Below are 19,328 nucleotides of genomic sequence, written 5' to 3'. Positions count from 1 at the left end.
TGTTGCTGTTACTGTTGTTGCATGTTGTTACTACTGCTTTCCGACCTCCTTATTACACCATTGCTAGAAAGAAAACAAAAAGCTAAGCTAAACTAATGATTACAGAATCTTATCTATCTTCGACTTGCTCTTGTAGTCTTCTTTCTGATTTCTGAAATGGGATTCATGCTGGGGGTATTTTTGTTGTAACCCTCCGTATTACTGACTTCTGACTTGGTCTTGAAATGTATTACTGGAGATGCTAGCATTGAATGAAGGTGATTCGCCAGTATTTGGAATAAAGAACCTTCTATAATGAAGAATAGGATATGAGCGAAGTCTAGTCGACTAAAAGAAGAGAGGAATGTACCTACCAATCCAATAAGGAGATAGAGTGGAAGAGAAGGGAGCCTTATTCTTAGTCAAAGTTTATTCAATATACCCCATAGTCTAGTGGTTAGGACACCTCTCTTTAAAGGAGGTGGCGGGAATTCGAATTCCCCTGGGGTATGGGTTACTACGAAAGTAAGTTGAATATATTTTGTATTATGGTAAGTTTCATGGACGTTGCAATGGAAAACTATGATTAGTAAAAGTTTGTATTTTTATGTGTATGTTTAGTAATTCTTGAGAATTTCTCTCTATCATTATCAACGGAGTACACATTGATGCAGAAAAATCTGAATTGGCCACTTGGGTGGCCAATTGGAGGATATCTTGGCCCTCAGGTAGTGATAAGAAGCTATTCTTCAAGTTCTTTGTTTCATTTTCATAGTTAATGTTTCCTGGTTTCATAAACAAATATCTGTATGGCATAATAAACTTTTCTTAGGGACCTTACTATTGTTCAGTTGGCGCAGACAAAGCCTTTGGCCGAGATATTGTCAACTCCCACTACAAAGCTTGTTTATACGCCGGCATCAACATTGGTGGAATTAATGCGGAAGTTATGGCAGGCCAGGTAAAACTGTAAGAAGAAAAAAAGAACACTTTCATGTAAACCCCATGATGTGGTCAAGAGAGGATATTGCAGAGAGTTGGATTAGGGAAAAACCTCATGTCTGGTCCAGAGGGCGGGGAGTCGTGATTCCAGTATCATTATGCTTGCAATGTTATTTGGTTCATGTCTATTTGTGATTGAAACTATTTGTTGCCCCTCAAATTGCACCTAACTTATGTTTTTACTTTGTTTTGATCTAGTGGGAATTCCAAGTTGGACCAGCAGTAGGCATTTCTCCTTGTGATGACCTTTGGGTTGCTCGTTGTGGTAGTTCTCTTTCACTTCAAGGAAAAGTTAAAAGGAAGTTTTAACGTCCTACTTTAAGTTTCTTTGTTGTGGTTCTAACAGAGGATTGCAGAAGCAGCTGGTGTAATTGTTTCTTTTGATCCAAAACCTGTTGAGGTTAGGTTTGTTTATGGAGATTAATCTTTTATTATACCGAGAATTTGTGTTTTCACATCGGGGAGCCTTGACGTAACGAATAAAGTTTCTGCCGTGTGACCAAGAGGTCACGGGCTTGAGCCATGAAGCAGCCTCTTGCATAAATGTAGGGTAAGATTGCGTACAATAAACCTTTGTAGTCCGGCCCTTTCCCGGACCCCGCATAGCAGGAGCTTAGTGCACCGGGTTGCTGTTTTTTTTTACATCAATATGTCAAATATCTGGCCATTTTATCACCCATCTTTGATTCTTAATTCGTCTCTGTCACACCTCCTTTTTCCGCACCCGAGAGGGGGCGCAAGGGAGTTTTTTCCAATTAAAGGACAATCGAAACGGGATTGGTTTATTTATTTCAGAGTCGCCACTTGGGAGGTTTTAGGGTGTCCCAAGTCACCAATTTTAATCCCGAATCGAGGAAAAGAATGACTCCATATTACAGTCTGCGTACCAGAAATCCGGATAAGGAATTCTGTTAACCCGGGAGAAAGTGTTAGGCATTCCCGAGTTCCGTGGTTCTAGCACGGTCGCTCAACTGTTATGTTTGGCTTGATTATCTGATTTTATACAAATATGAACTTATGTGCAAATTTTAACTTTTTACCGCTTTCATAATTATTATCATTATTTTTACAAGGAATTGCAACGTCGTGAAAATATATCTCGAACCACGTTACATCAATGTACACGTGGTTGTTGACATATCTCGACTTGGTTGAGATTTGGATTTGGGTCACATAAATGTGCACCCGAGTTAAGGAAAATAAATTATTAAAGGCGCGCTTAAAGCAACTAGCGTATTGTTATTTTGGGGAAGGCCATGAAATTCGCTAAACGGCCTATCCCGAATTCTAAGTATTTTTAATATGTATACATTTAGAGGGCCCCGCACTTTGTACGTTTTTATTTGTCGAGGCTCGTCTCATTCCTTATAAAAAGAATTTGCAACGTCATGGAAATGCATCTCAGACCACGCCACAATCAATGTACCCGTGATTAGAGACACATTTTGATTCCGTTGAGATTTGGATTTGGGTCACATAAATGTGCACCCGAGTTTAAGGAGATAACATTATTAAATACGTGCTTAAAGAGACTATCGCGTTATTATTCTGGGAGGGCCGTGAGATTTGCTAAACGACCCGTCCTGGAAACTGAATGCTTCGATATATACATTTAACGAGGGCCCCGCAACTTGTGCATTTTTTATTTGTCGAGGCTCATCTCGTCTTTATTTTAAAAGGATATCCTATAGCAACTACGTTTCTTGTCGCGTTTGTCTCTACTGATTGAAAGCAGAGATAGTCCTAGTTAATTATATGCTTGCAGGTCATTTATAGCAGGATTCAGAATGCTTTAAAAAATCAGAAACAAGGCTGCGCCCCACGGACAAGCGATCGAATCTCATGGGCCCAAACCCAGTTTTGTGCGGGATTGGCCAGGCTTGGGCCACTGATTTTCCGACGAGGCCTGCTTGGTCCGTTTCAACTTGGGCTCGACCTTCATGAGGTTGAGACCGTAAACTTGTGTTCTTTGTTCTAAAGGTGTGGTTTATCACTTATAATAAGGCAGTTTATCAAAAGGAAATGAACCTAACTAGTAATGGATAGTTTTCATGCTTGGCATGTATTAAAGAATATGATACACATTTAGACTAAGTCTAAGATACAACCTACTGCATTGGGAATACTTTTATCTAACAGCATACATATACAAACTAACATTCAATCACCATACATTGATATCTACTAGGCGTGCAAGCTACCTTCAGTATCCAAACAAGACTGCAAACTATTATACATTACATAAGGTTTAATATAACAGTCTATGTATGAAATAAACATCTTCAGCTCTTCTCTTTTATATTCATGCTCAACTTTCAAGTTACATTGACACTATTAATGGTGTACCTGGTATAACAAGGTAAAAGAAGAAGGAGAATGGTCAGTTGAGTCATATGCAGCGAATATAGCAGCAGCAGATAAACAGCAACAACACAGCAACAAACAACCAGCCACAATGATGAAGTTCACAAGTGGCCGAGCAACAAACAAGCAGTCCCAAAAACAGAATGGTGACCCAGTAGAAAAAACCAGAGTATTCAATGTAACAGCACTAACAGTTCAACAATCACAAACAGCTCGGCAAATAACCAACAACAATTAGCAAAGACAGCTTGGCCAACTGGAACTCCTAAGCAGTTTTCAAACAGTGTTTGGTTACAATATTCTAAAAATTTCTTTATGTTTCTTTCTATTTCTGAAGACTAAAAGTCCAGCCCCTTTTATGTTCTGAAACAGTCCCATTTATAGGCAGAAATGGCAAGCACTAAGCTGTCTTGAACCCCTTTTTCTCCTTTCTGCCCATAAATTCTTTTTAAACTAAAAGTATTCCCCCATGCCCATCCATTCGACAGGCCTTTAGCCTGTATTTTCTGCCCAAAAGCATGGGCAGCCCTTTTTTATTCAATCAGCCCCATGCTAACAAGTTTGGCTCCCCACTATTACATTATTTTAATCCTAATCCAGTACCCTATTTGTCAGCTCATTTAAACTAATCATTTCTGCTCTTTTTTACACCCAAATTACCCTTGTTAAAACCCTGGTTATTACTGTATTAACCCTTTGCAACAGTAGGGCATTTTTGAACTCATGAAAGTTCAAATTCAGAGCTGCCCTGGACTGAATCTTTTCAGTTGTTTTGCAATGCAAACAAACTAATTTCAAACAATGTCGGGCATTCAGTCAATGACAGGGTTCGATCAGTCATGTGAAGTTGTTAATCCATTTGATCATTCAGTCATAGAAAATTAATCGACGATGTTTATCAGGTCGACTATACTAATTATAACCAGGTATAACAAGTCGATTAAATAAACAACACGTACGGGGTCCTGAATAACTTCAGACAACTTTGCACAATATTGGGAGGCCATATGAATTATTTATGCGACGACTAATCTCATCGAGCATATATATCACAAGACGTATTCACATATACACAGAAGAACAAGTGACCAAATAAAAGGTCTTTACAAAGACGGAAGAAAATTGAAAAAATATCAGAAACACCAAACAACTACAACAAAACATGCTTAACAAATTCGGACAATACTTAAACAAAACTGAAAAGAAAAAGAAAACTTACTGAAAATGTTCAACCAAAGCCGACCCAGGTCTGAATTAGATTTGACCATTTGAGGCCGAACAAACTTTAATCGGGGTGTTCTCAACCGAGAACACCTTGATTAAGGTCTATTAGACCTCAAACCCCTATTAAAACTGGCCGAATTCCCCAGGTTCTTGTGTTCTAGGGTTTGGATCCTCAGATTTGAGATTTTAGGATTTGTGGGTAGATTCGGACCAAACCAAGCTTAGTTTGGTCACGAGGGAGGTCAGTGGGTTGTCCATTGTGAGTTTGGGTTGGTTTGGTGTAGATCGGGGTTTGGTCTAGAATCTTCAAATCAAGATTCGAGATGATGGAGGGTGATTCGAGGCTAGGGGGTAGTAGATTTGGGTTTGGGGTGGTGAGATGCATCAGGGGTGTTAAGGGGGTGGTCACCGGCGTCCTTGCCGCCGGCTTTACGGGGAAGGTGAAGGGGGGCGACTAGGGTTTGGGACGTTAGGGTTGGGCTCTTGGGGACGATGGAACCGGGGGGTGTTTGGATAGGGGGCGTGGGGTGTGATGGAGGGTTTATATACGGAAGGGGGAGATAGATCAGGGCCGTTAGATCAATTGATCTCAACGGCTTGGATCTACTGGTGATGGACGAGACGGGGTCGTTTGGTATAGAAACGGGGTCGTTTGGTTTAAGTGAGGGGTTGGGTTGAACCGGTTACTGGGTCGGGTTTGGAAATGGGTTGCTGAAAGAAGGTCCTGGGCCGTTGGATTGGCCTGGACGGACGGCACAGATCAAACGCCTTTATACGGCGTTGTTTGGGGGGATTTGCCTGAGCAGGCCTGGTTTGGACTGGGTCAGATGCAATTAATTTTGGGCCTCAAAATTCAGAATAAATAGGCCCACTCCGATTTCTAAACAATTTGCATTAATTCTTTTGTTTTCTAATTTTAAACACAATTAAAAATAAAACGAAATTTAAAACACCCATTAATTAACACTTAACACATTTATCACACACATATTAAAATATTTAAATAGGTTAAATCACATCCTAGAATAAAAGATGCATATTTTGTGAATTTTCTTTTAATGACCGAATTATGGTTTAATTACCAAGACATACATATTTTGTATTTTGTTTGTTGAGACTCAATAAAAAAAATGGACAGAAACACAAATGACTACCAGCCCATGTCACGTGAAAATTGTACCGCGATGCCATTTATTATTTTTGATTTCTTTTGGAGTGATTGTTCGTGGAGCAAAAATCACGTGCTTACAGCTGCCCCTCTTTGCCCGAAGACACGAAGGGTTTTCGCGCAAAGACAAAGCGGGCGATTTTTGCTCGTCCGAGTACTCCGTGTGAAGCATTTTTTCGAAAAAGATTTGACCGAACCTTTGTTTCAGAGGTTTCCTACATATCCTGGGCTGAACAGGAATCAGGTCAATGTAGTTCGGGAAGTTTTGGTAGCTGGGACTACCGTGTGACTGTCATGTTTGCTGTGGTTGTGTTGTTACATGCTGCTGTATGCTGTCATCGCTTACCGATCTCCTTGTTACATTGGGATGAAAAGAAAGCAAGAAGCTAGGCTATACTATGGATCATAAGATCTCATCTATCTTCAACTTGTTCTTGTCGCCTCGCTTTCTTGTCGGCTTGCGCTTTCCTCCGATGCTTTTATTTTGTGAACTTGAGGGATGGTACTGGCCCTTTGCTCTTCTGAGCACCAGTTTTCATCATTTTGCTTGGTCCGCTGGGGATATGACCTTCTTCAATAAGCTTTTCAATGGTTCCTCTGGTGGCACGACTCTCTTCATCCAATTTGTTATGTTGGGCATGGTCTAATGTTCACAAACTGCTTCTTTCAAAACGCGTCCTTTCTTCCTTTTGCCGCATGCAATTGAGTTTGCACCCTTCTGCTTCCCGGTGCTGGGGTTTTTTTATTGTTTCCTTGCTGGGGATTCCTGTTGTAACCTTCTGCCTTCCGGTAGGGTTACTGATTCCAAAATTTGTAGTACAAGACTAAAAAGCTGTCTGAATGCAAAATTATGAAATGTATGCCCGCATTATACTGGTGGGTGACCTAGAACATAATGGTATTCCCGCATTATACTGGTGGGCGACCTAGAACTGAAAAGTATTCCCGCATTATATTGGTGGGCGACCTAGAACTGAAATGTATTCCCGCACTATACTGGTGGGCGACCTAGAACAGAAATGTATTCCCGCATTTTACTGGTGGGCGACCTAGAACATAAAGTATTCCCACATTTTACTGGTGGACGACCTAGAACAGAATGTATTCCCGCATTATACTGGTGGGCGACCTAGAACAGAAATATTCCCGCATTTTACTGGTGGGCGACCTAGAAATGAAATGTATTCCCGCATTATACTGGTGGGCGACCTAGAACATAATGTATTCCCGCATTTTACTGGTGGGCGACCTAGAACAGAAAGTATTCCCGCATTTTACTGGTGGGCGACCTAGAACATAAAGTATTCCCGCATTTTACTGGTGGGCGACCTAGAACAGAAAGTATTCCCGCATTTTACTGGTGGGCGACCTAGAACAGAAAGTATTCCCGCATTTTACTGGTGGGCGACCTAGAACATAAATGTATTCCCGCATTTTACTGGTGGGCGACCTAGAACAGAAAGTATTCCCGCATTTTACTGGTGGGCGACCTAGAACATAAAGTATTCCCGCATTTTACTGGTGGGCGACCTAGAACAGAAAGTATTCCCGCATTTTACTGGTGGGCGACCTAGAACAGAAAGTATTCCCGCATTATACAGGTGGGCGACCTAGAACAGAAAGTATTCCCGCATTTTACTGGTGGACGACCTAGAACATAAAGTATTCCCGCATTATACTAGTGGGCGACCTAGAACTAAAATATTCCCGCATTTTACTGGTGGGCGACCTAGAACTGAAATGTATTCCCACATTATACTGGTGGGCGACCTAGAACATAATGTATTCCTGCATTTTACTGGTGGGCGACCTAGAACAGAAAGTATTCCCGCATTTTACTGGTGGGCGACCTAGAACAGAAAGTATTCCCGCATTTTACTGGTGGGCGACCTAGAACATAAAGTATTCCCGCATTTTACTGGTGGGCGACCTAGAACAGAAAGTATTCCCGCATTTTACTGGTGGGCGACCTAGAACAGAAAGTATTCCCGCATTTTACTGGTGGGTGACCTAGAACTGAAATATTCCCGCATTTTACTGGTGGGCGACCTAGAACTGAAATGTATTCCCGCATTATACTGGTGGGCGACCTAGAACAGAAAGTATTCCCGCATTTTACTGGTGGGCGACCTAGAACATAAAGTATTCCCGCATTTTACTGGTGGGCGACCTAGAACAGAAAGTATTCCCGCATTTTACTGGTGGGCGACCTAGAACTGAAATGTATTCCCGCATTATACTGGTGGGCGACCTAGAACATAAAGTATTCCCGCATTTTACTGGTGGGCGACCTAGAACAGAAAGTATTCCCGCATTTTACTGGTGGGCGACCTAGAATAGAAAGTATTCCCGCATTATACTGGTGGGCGACCTAGAACAGCAAGTATTCCCGCATTTTACTGGTGGGCGACCTAGAACATAAAGTATTCCCGCATTATACTGGTGGGCGACCTAGAACATAAAGTATTCCCGCATTTTATTGGTGGGCGACCTAGAACATAAAGTATTCCCGCATTATACTGGTGGGCGACCTAGAACTGAAATATTCCCGCATTTTACTGGTGGGCGACCTAGAACTGAAATGTATTCCCGCATTATACTGGTGGGCGACCTAGAACATAATGTATTCCCGCATTTTACTGGTGGGTGACCTAGAACAGAAAGTATTCCCGCATTTTACTGGTGGGCAACCTAGAACAGAAAGTATTCCCGCATTTTACTGGTGGGCGACCTAGAACAGAAAGTATTCCCGCATTTTACTGGTGGGCGACCTAGAACATAAAGTATTCCCGCATTTTACTGGTAGGCGACCTAGAACAGAAAGTATTCCCGCATTATACAGGTGGGCGACCTAGAACAGAAAGTATTCCCGCATTTTACTGGTGGACGACCTAGAACATAAAGTATTCCCGCATTATTCTAGTGGGCGACCTAGAACTGAAATATTCCCGCATTTTACTAGTGGGCGACCTAGAACTGAAATGTATTCCCGCATTATACTGGTGGACGACCTAGAACATAATGTATTCCCGCATTTTACTAGTGGGCGACCTAGAACAGAAAGTATTCCCGCATTTTACTGGTGGGCGACCTAGAACAGAAAGTATTCCCGCATTTTACTGGTGGGCGACCTAGAACATAAAGTATTCCCGCATTTTACTGGTGGGCGACCTAGAACAGAAAGTATTCCCGCATTTTACTGGTGGGCGACCTAGAACAGAAAGTATTCCCGCATTTTACTGGTGGGTGACCTAGAACTGAAATATTCCCGCATTTTACTGGTGGGCGACCTAGAACTGAAATGTATTCCCGCATTATACTGGTGGGCGACCTAGAACAGAAAGTATTCCCGCATTTTACTGGTGGGCGACCTAGAACATAAAGTATTCCCGCATTTTACTGGTGGGCGACCTAGAACAGAAAGTATTCCCGCATTTTACTGGTGGGCGACCTAGAACTGAAATGTATTCCCGCATTATACTGGTGGGCGACCTAGAACATAAAGTATTCCCGCATTTTACTGGTGGGCGACCTAGAACAGAAAGTATTCCCGCATTTTACTGGTGGGCGACCTAGAATAGAAAGTATTCCCGCATTATACTGGTGGGCGACCTAGAACATAAAGTATTCCCGCATTTTACTGGTGGGCGACCTAGAACATAAAGTATTCCCGCATTATACTGGTGGGCGACCTAGAACAGAAAGTATTCCCGCATTATACTGGTGGGCGACCTAGAACAGAAAGTATTCCCGCATTTTATTGGTGGGCGACCTAGAACATAAAGTATTCCCGCATTATACTGGTGGGCGACCTAGAACTGAAATATTCCCGCATTTTACTGGTGGGCGACCTAGAACTGAAATGTATTCCCGCATTATACTGGTGGGCGACCTAGAACATAATGTATTCCCGCATTTTACTGGTGGGCGACCTAGAACAGAAAGTATTCCCGCATTTTACTGGTGGGCGACCTAGAACAGAAAGTATTCCCGCATTTTACTGGTGGGCGACCTAGAACAGAAAGTATTCCCGCATTTTACTGGTGGGCGACCTAGAACAGAAAGTATTCCCGCATTATACTGGTGGGCGACCTAGAACAGAAAGTATTCCCGCATTTTACTGGTGGGCGACCTAGAACAGAAAGTATTCCCGCATTTTACTGGTGGGCGACCTAGAACATATAGTATTAAAATTGTTTCCTCGTTCTTCCGAGAAATTTTTTGACAATGGCAGAAAATTTTCTGCCCCGGTTTTGGTGATTTCCCTGGCATCGCGTCCTGCTGCCATCATCAACCCTTTATTTTCCTGCAGCAGACAAAAAGGATTTTGTTAGTTTTAATCCTGGTGGGTAGAGGTGTCTTTCCGATGGGGGATGATTTTTCCTCTCTCTCTCTTTTCTTGCTCTATGCCCCCACAACTGGTTGGTGGACAAAGTTGCTTGCTGGGGATTGGTTTTCCATTTATCCCCTTTTCTGCTTTCTCTTTACAGGACATGCTGGGGGAGTCTGCTTTTACTCCCGAAACCACTCCCTTTAGGAGTTTACTTCCTCCCAGAACTGCAAGGCACGGCATTGCGTTGCCTGGGGCTAGCCTTTAGGACGGTTGGGGTTATCCTGCGTCGGATGAATTCCCTTCGGTCTCTGGTAGTAAGCTTTGAAAAATTCTTTTCCAAACAAATTTTAGAAAGAAAAATGAAAAAGATAGAAAAGGAGAAAATCTTTCTGAACCAATACTTGGTGAAAAAAAAGAACTTATCTGGATGACCTGACTGGTCCTTGTGATCATGACGTGTACCATATATTCCCGACCCAGTCTATTTGTATCAATCGATTTACCCGATGACCTTACTTGCTGGGGATAAATGGGTGTCCATTTCTTTGCGAACGTGGACCCTTTTGTTGATCTGTCTTGTCGCCGCATAGTGCCCTTCGAGGGGTTTTCACTAATGAGACTCTCTCTTTTCCCTCAGCTCCCGGCGCCTTATGGTGCCTGTGAAGGTTTTCACCAATAAGACTCTCTCGTTTTATATCTCTCATCTTTCGTCGCCTTGTGGTGCCTGCGAAGGTTTTCACCGCCAAGACTCTCTCATTTTATTTCTTCAACGGAGGATCGGAGTGCTGTCGATATGATCCTCTCTTTTGGGGATTCCTTTGGACTATCAATTCATTTCCAGTTTTATGATCCTCTTCTTTGCTGGGGATCAGTGTATTGTTCTCAGCTTTATTTTCCTGACTTGGCACCTCTTGGATATTGATCGGGAGGTCTTTTGGGCGTCAATGTTGGTTTTGGTGTGGGGCTAAAGAAAGGCTATCAAAATGAAATAATTTGATGGGTGATATGCTACAACTTTTGGAATCAAACCTTTGTTGGAACCTTAAAACATAACCTCTGCCCCAGTTTTCTTGCTTGGGAGATTTTATTTTTACTCTATGTTGAGCTATGTGCATTACGCAGCCTATTATGCATGCTATGGACATTATGCACACTATGACCGAGCCGTGAGGCGCCTACGTATCCTCTTTGAGGAATCAGGTCAAACGTAGTTCCCACGGTTTTGTATTTCTTGTGATTTTTATCTCTCTCTTTTTCTTTTTTTTCTTTTAAAATTTTCTTTTTTTTTCTTTTTTTTTCTTTTTTCATATCTTTTCCATTAGTGATTCCAAAAGAGGGATATGAAAGAATAATTTAAGGCTCAAAAGGGGGAAACAAGGGTAAAAAGTATTTGGATAGAAGAAAGAACTGCCTCCGTCATTTCATTATCCAACAAGTACCAAGTACAACCAAACGAACCAATAATTGCCACAATCAAAGAAATTACACATAATATCTCTTGACTGCATCCGAATTGATAGCCATGTCAACACATCTTCCCTCGATATCCGTCAAACACAAAGCTCCATTGGACAATACTCTGGTCACGATATAAGGCCCTTGCCAATTTGGGGCGAACTTGCCTTTTGCCTCAACCTGATGTGGGAAGATCTTCTTCAATACCTGCTGCCCTACTTCAAACTTCCTGGGGCGTACCTTCTTATTATATGTCCTTGCCATTTTCTTCTGATACAACTGACCATGGCATACTGCTACCAATCTTTTCTCGTCTATCAAGCTCAACTGTTCCAATCGAGCTTTGACCCATTCATTATCATCAATCTCAGCTTCAGCGACAATCCGGAGGGACGGAATTTCAACCTCCGCTGGTATTACGGCCTCAGTTCCGTATACCAACAAATAGGGAGTTGCACCTATGGAAGTCCGTACGGTAGTGCGATAACCCAACAAAGCAAAGGGTAATCTCTTGTGCCATTGTCTAGATCCTTCCACCATCTTTCGCAGTATCTTCTTGATGTTTTTATTGGCTGCTTCGACCGCTCCATTCGCCTTGGGGCAATATGGGGTGGAATTGCGGTGTGTAATCTTGAATTGTTGGCATACCTCTCTCATCAGACTGCTGTTAAGGTTCGCACCGTTGTCCGTAATGATCACTTTTGGGATCCCAAATCTGCAGATGATATGGGAGTGCACAAAATCCACCACTGCCTTTTTAGTTACCGACTTGAAGGTTTTAGCCTCAACCCATTTGGTGAAGTAGTCAATGGTTACTAGAATGAACCTATGACCGTTGGATGCTGCTGGCTCGATAGGTCCAATGACATCCATGCCCCATGCAACAAACGGCCAGGGTGCTGACATCGTATGTAACTCTGTTGGCGGAGAATGAATTAGATCTCCATGTATCTGACACTGATGGCATTTCCTCACGAAAGTGATACAGTCATGTTCCATGGTGAGCCAATAATACCCTGCTCTAAGGATCTTCCTTGCCAATACATATCCGCTCATATGTGGCCCGCAAACTCCAGCATGTACTTCTGCCATAACCGTCGTGGCTTGACCGGCGTCTATACATCTTAACAATCCCAAATCCGGGGTTCTTTTGTACAAAACTCCTCCGCTGAGGAAGAAACCATTCGACAAATGCCGAAGGGCTCTTTTTTGGTCTCCAGTGGCCTGTTCCGGATATATCCCCATTCTAAGGTATTCCTTGATATCATGAAACCAGGGCTCGCCATATGCTTCTTCTTCCACCGTGTTGCAATAAGTGTGCTGATCACGAACCTGGATGTGCAGAGGGTCAACATACATTTTGTCAGGGTGGTGCAACATTGATGCTAAGGTAGCCAATGCGTCCGCAACCTCGTTATGAACTCTCGGGATATGTCTGAATTCCACTGATCGAAATCGCTTGCTCAGGTCGTGCAAGCATTGTCGATATGATATGAGTTTTAGATCCCGCGTTTCCCATTCACCCTGAATCTGATGTACCAAGAGGTCCGAGTCTCCCAAAACCAAGATGTCTTGGACATCCATGTTCGCAGCTAATCGCAGACCCAAAATGCAAGCTTCATACTCGGCCATATTATTGGTGCAATAGAAGCGTAATTGAGCTGTAACAGGATAATGGTGTCCTATTTCAGAAATGAGTACTGCCCATATTCCAACCCCTTTCGCGTTCGCAGCTCCATCGAAGAAAAGCTTCCAACCCGGTTCCTCGGGTAACTCCCGCCCATTTGTATGCATCACTTCTTCGTCGGGAAAATACGTTCTTAAAGGCTCGTATTTCTCATCGACGGGATTCTCTGCCAAATGATCGGCCAGTGCTTGGGTTTCATGGCGGTCCTCGTTACATAGACGATATCGAACTCTGTGAGCAGAATTTGCCATTTGGCCAACCTCCCTGTGGGCATAGGTTTCTGAAAGATGTACTTCAACGGGTCCAAATGGGATATTAGATAAGTAGTATACGAGGACAGGTAGTGTTTCAACTTCTGAGCTACCCAAGTTAGGGCGCAACATGTTTTCTCGAGCTGAGTGTACTTGACCTCATATACTATGAATTTCTTGCTGAGATAGTAAATGGCCTGCTCCTTCCTTCCTGTGTCATCATGTTGCCCCAGTACACAACAAAATGAATTTTCCAGGACCGTTAAATAAAGAATTAAGGGCTTCCCTGGCTTAGGCGGGACCAACACGGGTGGATTAGACAGATACCCTTTGATTTGGTTGAAAGCCTCTTGACACTCTGCCGTCCAACTTACCGCAACATCCTTTTTCAGCAGCCGAAATATGGGCTCACAAGTTGCTGTGAGTTGAGCGATGAACCTGCTGATGTAATTGAGTCTACCCAGCAAACTCATTACCTCTGTTTTGTTCTTTGGCGGTGGCAAATCTCGGATGGATTCGATCTTGTATGGGTCTAACTCAATCCCCCGTCGACTGACGATGAATCCTAACAGCTTTCCTGAAGGAACCCTGAATGCGCATTTGGCCGGGTTGAGCTTGATATCATACCTTTGGAGTCTTTGAAAAAATCTCCTTAGGTCTGCTACATGGTCCTCTTGACGCCAAGACTTTATGATCACATCATCTACGTACACCTCAATTTCTTTGTGCATCATGTCGTGAAACACAGTAGTCATTGCTCGCATGTACGTTGCTCCGGCGTTCTTCAATCCGAACGGCATTACCCGATAGCAATAAGTTCCCCATGGCGTAATAAAAGCTGTCTTTTCCGTATCCTCCTCGTCCATTAGGATCTGATGATAACCCGCATAGCAATCCACGAAGGATCCAATCTCGCGCCCGGCGCAATTATCGATCAAGATATGGATGTTGGGCAATGGAAAATTGTCCTTGGGACTTGCTTTGTTGAGGTTGCGGTAGTCGACGCACACCCTGATTTTCCCATCCTTCTTTGGAACTGGTACCACATTGGCCAACCACTCGGGATATTGAGTGACCCGAATGACTTTCGCGTGCAACTGCTTAATCACCTCTTCTTTGATCTTTACACTCATTTCTGTTTTAAATTTCCTTAACTTTTGCTTGACCGGAGGGTATGCCGGGTCAGTGGGCAATTTGTGAACCACTAACTTGGTGCTTAATCCCGGCATATCATCATATGACCATACAAAAACATCTTTGAATTCCACGAGGGTTTTGATCAATTGTTCCCTGACATTCGGCTCAATATGGATGCTAATTTTGGTTTCTCGGACATTATCAGTGTCTCCTAGATTTACAGCCTCAGTGTCATTTAGGTTAGGTTTGGGTTTTTCTTCAAATTGGCACAGTTCTCGGTTTATCTCTTCGAAGGCTTCGTCTTCGTCATATTCAGATTCATCATCACAAACGACCTCTTGTATTATTGAGTCGGATTCAGATTGATTTATTAGACTAGGTCGAGGATCCGCTGTGCATGCCATGTCATTAGAACCAATAAAAAGAGAACTGTTCAGAAAGAAAGAGAACAAAACAAAAATTAAAATGGGACAAAAGAAGAGAACTTTATTAAACTCGCGGGATAAAAGGGTTCACACTTTTACAAAACAAAAGTAAAATTTGGATTACACCCTGGAATAATCCGAACAAAACAAAACAAACAAAACATAAATCAAAGCCTACTACCAAGACTCCCCTCGGACAGGAAGAGGAGTAACTGTCCAATTGTTGGTTTTGGCCTCAGGCCCCACAAACTGTATCTCTGCTCTGCTGGAACCTTCTCCAGCTTCTACCATACTGACATCAGCGAATAGCCTCTCGAAACTCTGATTCAGGTCCCCATCCATACCAATCAATGGTCCTAGAATCATTGGGACCGGTGGACCTTTGGCGCTTGCTCTGACAAAAGATCTTGAGAGACGTGGCATGGGTTTGGGAAGATACCAGACTTTCTTCTTCATTTTCCGTGCTTGTTTTACATCTGCTGCGGTTGGTTTGAACCCTAATCCGAAAGTTTCCAGATTTTTAGGCAGGGAGACAGGTTGGATAATCCCCTGAAGCTCGACTCCCAGGCCCTTTCCCGGCACAAATCCATTACCCAGCATTTCTGAGACCATCATGACTGTCGCGGCAGCTACCCTAGGGTGCGGGATGATTTCTCCTTCAGCAATTTTGTTCGCCGACCCTGTATCGAAAATCTGGTAGACCCAAGGACCTTTGTCATCATCGGTCTCTATGAAGGGCGCAATGGCGCCACCCATGGCGCACGCCGTGTCCTCGCCATGTAGTACGACCTCCTGCCTATCCCACTCGAACTTCACCATCTGATGTAGGGTGGAGGGAACTGCTTTGGCTGCATGAATCCATGGTCGTCCTAACAGAAGGTTATAAGATACTGTGGCATCCAACACCTAGAACTCCATGGTGAACAAGACTGGACCGATGGTCAATTCAAGCACGACATCCCCCACAGTGGCTGTTCCGTTTCCGTCAAACCCTCGGACGCAGATGTTATTCTTGCGGATCCTTCCGTGGTCGATCTTTAACTGGCTTAGGGTGGATAATGGACAAATATTGGCGCTTGAACCGTTGTCCACCAATACCCGAGTGACTACTGAGTTTTCACATTTGACAGTTAGGTAGAGAGCTTTATTATGCTCCGTACCTTCCATCGGCAGATCATCATCTGAGAATGTTACCCTGTTCAACTCGAAAATTTTATTGGCAATGGTTTCCAGGTGGTTTACAGAAATCTCGTTGGGCACATGAGCTTCGTTCAATATCTTCATCAGGGCCCGGCGATGCTCCTCAGAATGGATTAGTAATGACAGCAGCGAGATATGGGCCGGTGTTTTCCTCAGCTGTTCGACCACGGAGTAGTCCTGCATTTTCATCTTTCTCAAGAACTCCTCAGCCTCTTCTTCGGATACAGGTTTCTTGGTCGCAGCTGGGTTGGTTCTTCTCAACTCTACCGGAGCGAAACACCATCCTGATCGAGTCAGCCCTTGCGCTTCACAACTAACCTCTTCCACTTGTTCTCCCTTGTACATCACTACTGCCTTCTCATATTTCCAAGGCACGACCTTGCTATCAATCATAGGTAGCTGGACTATAGGCTTTATGGTGACGAGTTCTCTGTATACCCCCTTCAACACAACTGCGGGTGTGGGTGGAGTCCCTGATATTACCAACTTGTTTAGCTCGGGTTTGCTTTTTCTGGCGGACGGGCTCTTTCCCAATATCACTACTGGCTTGACGCCTTCTCCCTGCGATTGTACCCTCGTTCCCCCACTGGTTGATCCTTCTTTTGGGGCGGCCTGGATCATCATAACTGTCTGTGAAGGTTTTCTCAACTCTCCTCCCTCATACACCAACTCAATCATGTGAGTCTCGTGGTGCGCTGGCAGTGGGTTCTGGTTGATGTTAGGAGCTTCCGGTGTCTGGATCTCGATCTTATTGGTGTCAATAAGATCCTGTATGGCATGCCTTAATTTCCAACACTTTTCGGTATCATGCCCCAACATCCCTGAGCAGTACTCACAGCTTATTAATTGGTCCAAGTTTTGGGGCGGGGGATTTGGTCCTCGAGTCTCGACCGGACTAACCAAACCCAATTGCCTCAATTTGTGGAACAAAACGGTGTAGGTTTCTCCCAGCTCAGTGAAAGTTCTCTGCTTCCGCAGCCTGTCATTCCTAGCAGCTGGATTTCCCCGAAAGCCTGCCCCTGGAGGGTTTCTATATGCCCCTAGTAGAGGATAGGTGTTTTGTGGTGGTGTATAGGTGTTCTGGGGAGCCGGCGCGCGCCATTATGGGCGAACCGAAGGCTGAGTGTATGTCTGGGCCTGGTGTACGGAGCAATGTGGTTCTTGAGGCGGATAGCAATGTTGCGGTGGGTTGTATGGGTAGTTTGTCCTGTGAGGTCTGGGTTGGTTGTAGTGTGGCTTGCCAGCCCTGGACCAACTGCCTGCCTCGACCGTGACAATTTCTTCTTTCTTTCTTCTTCCCAGCGCACCTCCCGTGTCGCTCTGAATAGCCTGGGTCGTGGCCTTGAGTGCCGAATAATTCAAGATTTTGTCAGACCTCAGGCCTTCTTCTATCATGACCCCTATCTTCACTACCTCGTTGAAGGATTTTCCAACTGTCGTCACCAAGTGACCAAAGTAGGTTGGATCCAATGTTTGCAAGAAGTAGTCCACCATCTCTCCCCCTCTCATGGGAGGATCGACTCTGGCCGCTTGCTCTCTCCAGCGGAACCCGTACTCGGGAAAACTTTCCCCGGGCTTCTTCCCGGTCCTCAACAATGTGAGAGGGTCAGGGACTATCTCGAGATTGTATTGGAAATGACCTGCGAAAGCCTGCGCCAGATCATCCCAAGTGTACCATCTACTGGAATCCTGCCTGGTATACCATTCTAGTGTAGATCCGCTCAGACTTTGGCCGAAATAAGCTATCAGCAGCTCATCCTTGCCGCCTGCCCCTCTCATTTTGCTACAGAATCCCGGAAAATGTGCCATGGGATCACCGTGCCCTTCATACAAATCAAACTTAGGCATTTTGAAACCAGCCGGGAGTTGGACATCGGGGAAAGGGCATAGATCTTTGTAAGCCACGCTGACTTGGTTGCCCAATCCGTGCAGGTTTCTGAAGGACTGCTCCAGGCTTTTGAACTTCCTCAATACCTCATCTTGTTCAGGGGCTTTAACCGGCTTTTCAATCTCTGCCGGTACCTCCAAGTGCGGATTGTAGGCCTGTGGTTCGGGGGCATGGAATGTGGGCTCAGGGGGATAGTATTGCATATCGTGAGCCTGAAACAATGGCTCACTGGTCGTTCTTTGCAGGGTGGCTGATGTAGGTCCCACAAAAGTGGGAATATTTGGTGTTGGGAGAGGTTGATGGGGTGGTGGAGCTTGGGAATCATGTGGGCTTCTTTCCTGATGATAACGGGGATTCGAGAGGCATGTTGAAGGACCGGAGTGAGGGTATTCCGGCATGTTCCCCAGTGGCTCAGGGCTCTTTTGTGCTTTGGCTAAAGCTAGCTGCATTGCATTCATCTCTAGTCCCATCCTTTCAATCTTTTCCATCGCTTCTTTTAACAATTGGCTCATCGGCCTTTCTTCCTCGTTACTATTCTCTGAAGTAGTCATGCTTGTTGCTACTGGTCCTTTGGATCTGGTTTGGTAAGGGTGTGTTGCCAGAATTCTTTAACAACTAACTGTCTGGATTCAGACAACAACAAACTTTGTTAGCGTTAGAGCTTAACAGATTTGATCATAACACATAGAGGATGCAATGCTCCTAGGCAGTTAACCGTTTCTACATGCTTTGCTTCAAACAACATGCGTCATCCCGGCTTGCTCATTCGTCCTCTTTAAAAGTACTTTGGGAAACCCAGTATTTTATTTTATTTTTGTATTTTCTTTTCTTTCTTTATTAAAAGCGGTCGAATCTTATGGGGATTGCCTACGTATCACGTCCCCGCGCGAATCAGACCAGGCGTAGTTCTGCTACAAAGTAAAGACACATAAAAATTCTTCTGGAATCACTTAATTTCATTATCAAAATTTTGCTATTACAGACTTAAGCCAAGAATAGCAATAGTAAAGACTCCAAAGTTCTTAACCTTATTTTATTAAAGAAAAAGAAAACAACACATGGGAAAACAACAAAGCCAAATAAACAGGACTTTGACCAAAGATTAATTTTCCAACTTAGGGGCCCACGAGGCATCATTCGGCCCTTTCGCGGCCCTAGGTGTAAGGTCTCTCTGCAAGCTTCTCAATTCATTCATGATCCGGTGGACGCAGCCCA

At 44.0% G+C, this 19,328-nt stretch overlaps 1 pseudogene; it reads left to right on the top strand.

Moving 5' to 3' along the window:
• Positions 1-238: 238 nt before the first annotated feature.
• The window catches only part of LOC104217095 (glutamine synthetase cytosolic isozyme-like), a 40,797-nt pseudogene continuing 21,707 nt past the window's right edge, over positions 239-19,328 (top strand).

The sequence above is a fragment of the Nicotiana sylvestris genome, chromosome 10 (assembly GCF_000393655.2).
Source record: "Nicotiana sylvestris chromosome 10, ASM39365v2, whole genome shotgun sequence".
NCBI lineage: Eukaryota > Viridiplantae > Streptophyta > Magnoliopsida > Solanales > Solanaceae > Nicotiana > Nicotiana sylvestris.
This window is presented reverse-complemented; position numbering and strand designations above follow the sequence as displayed.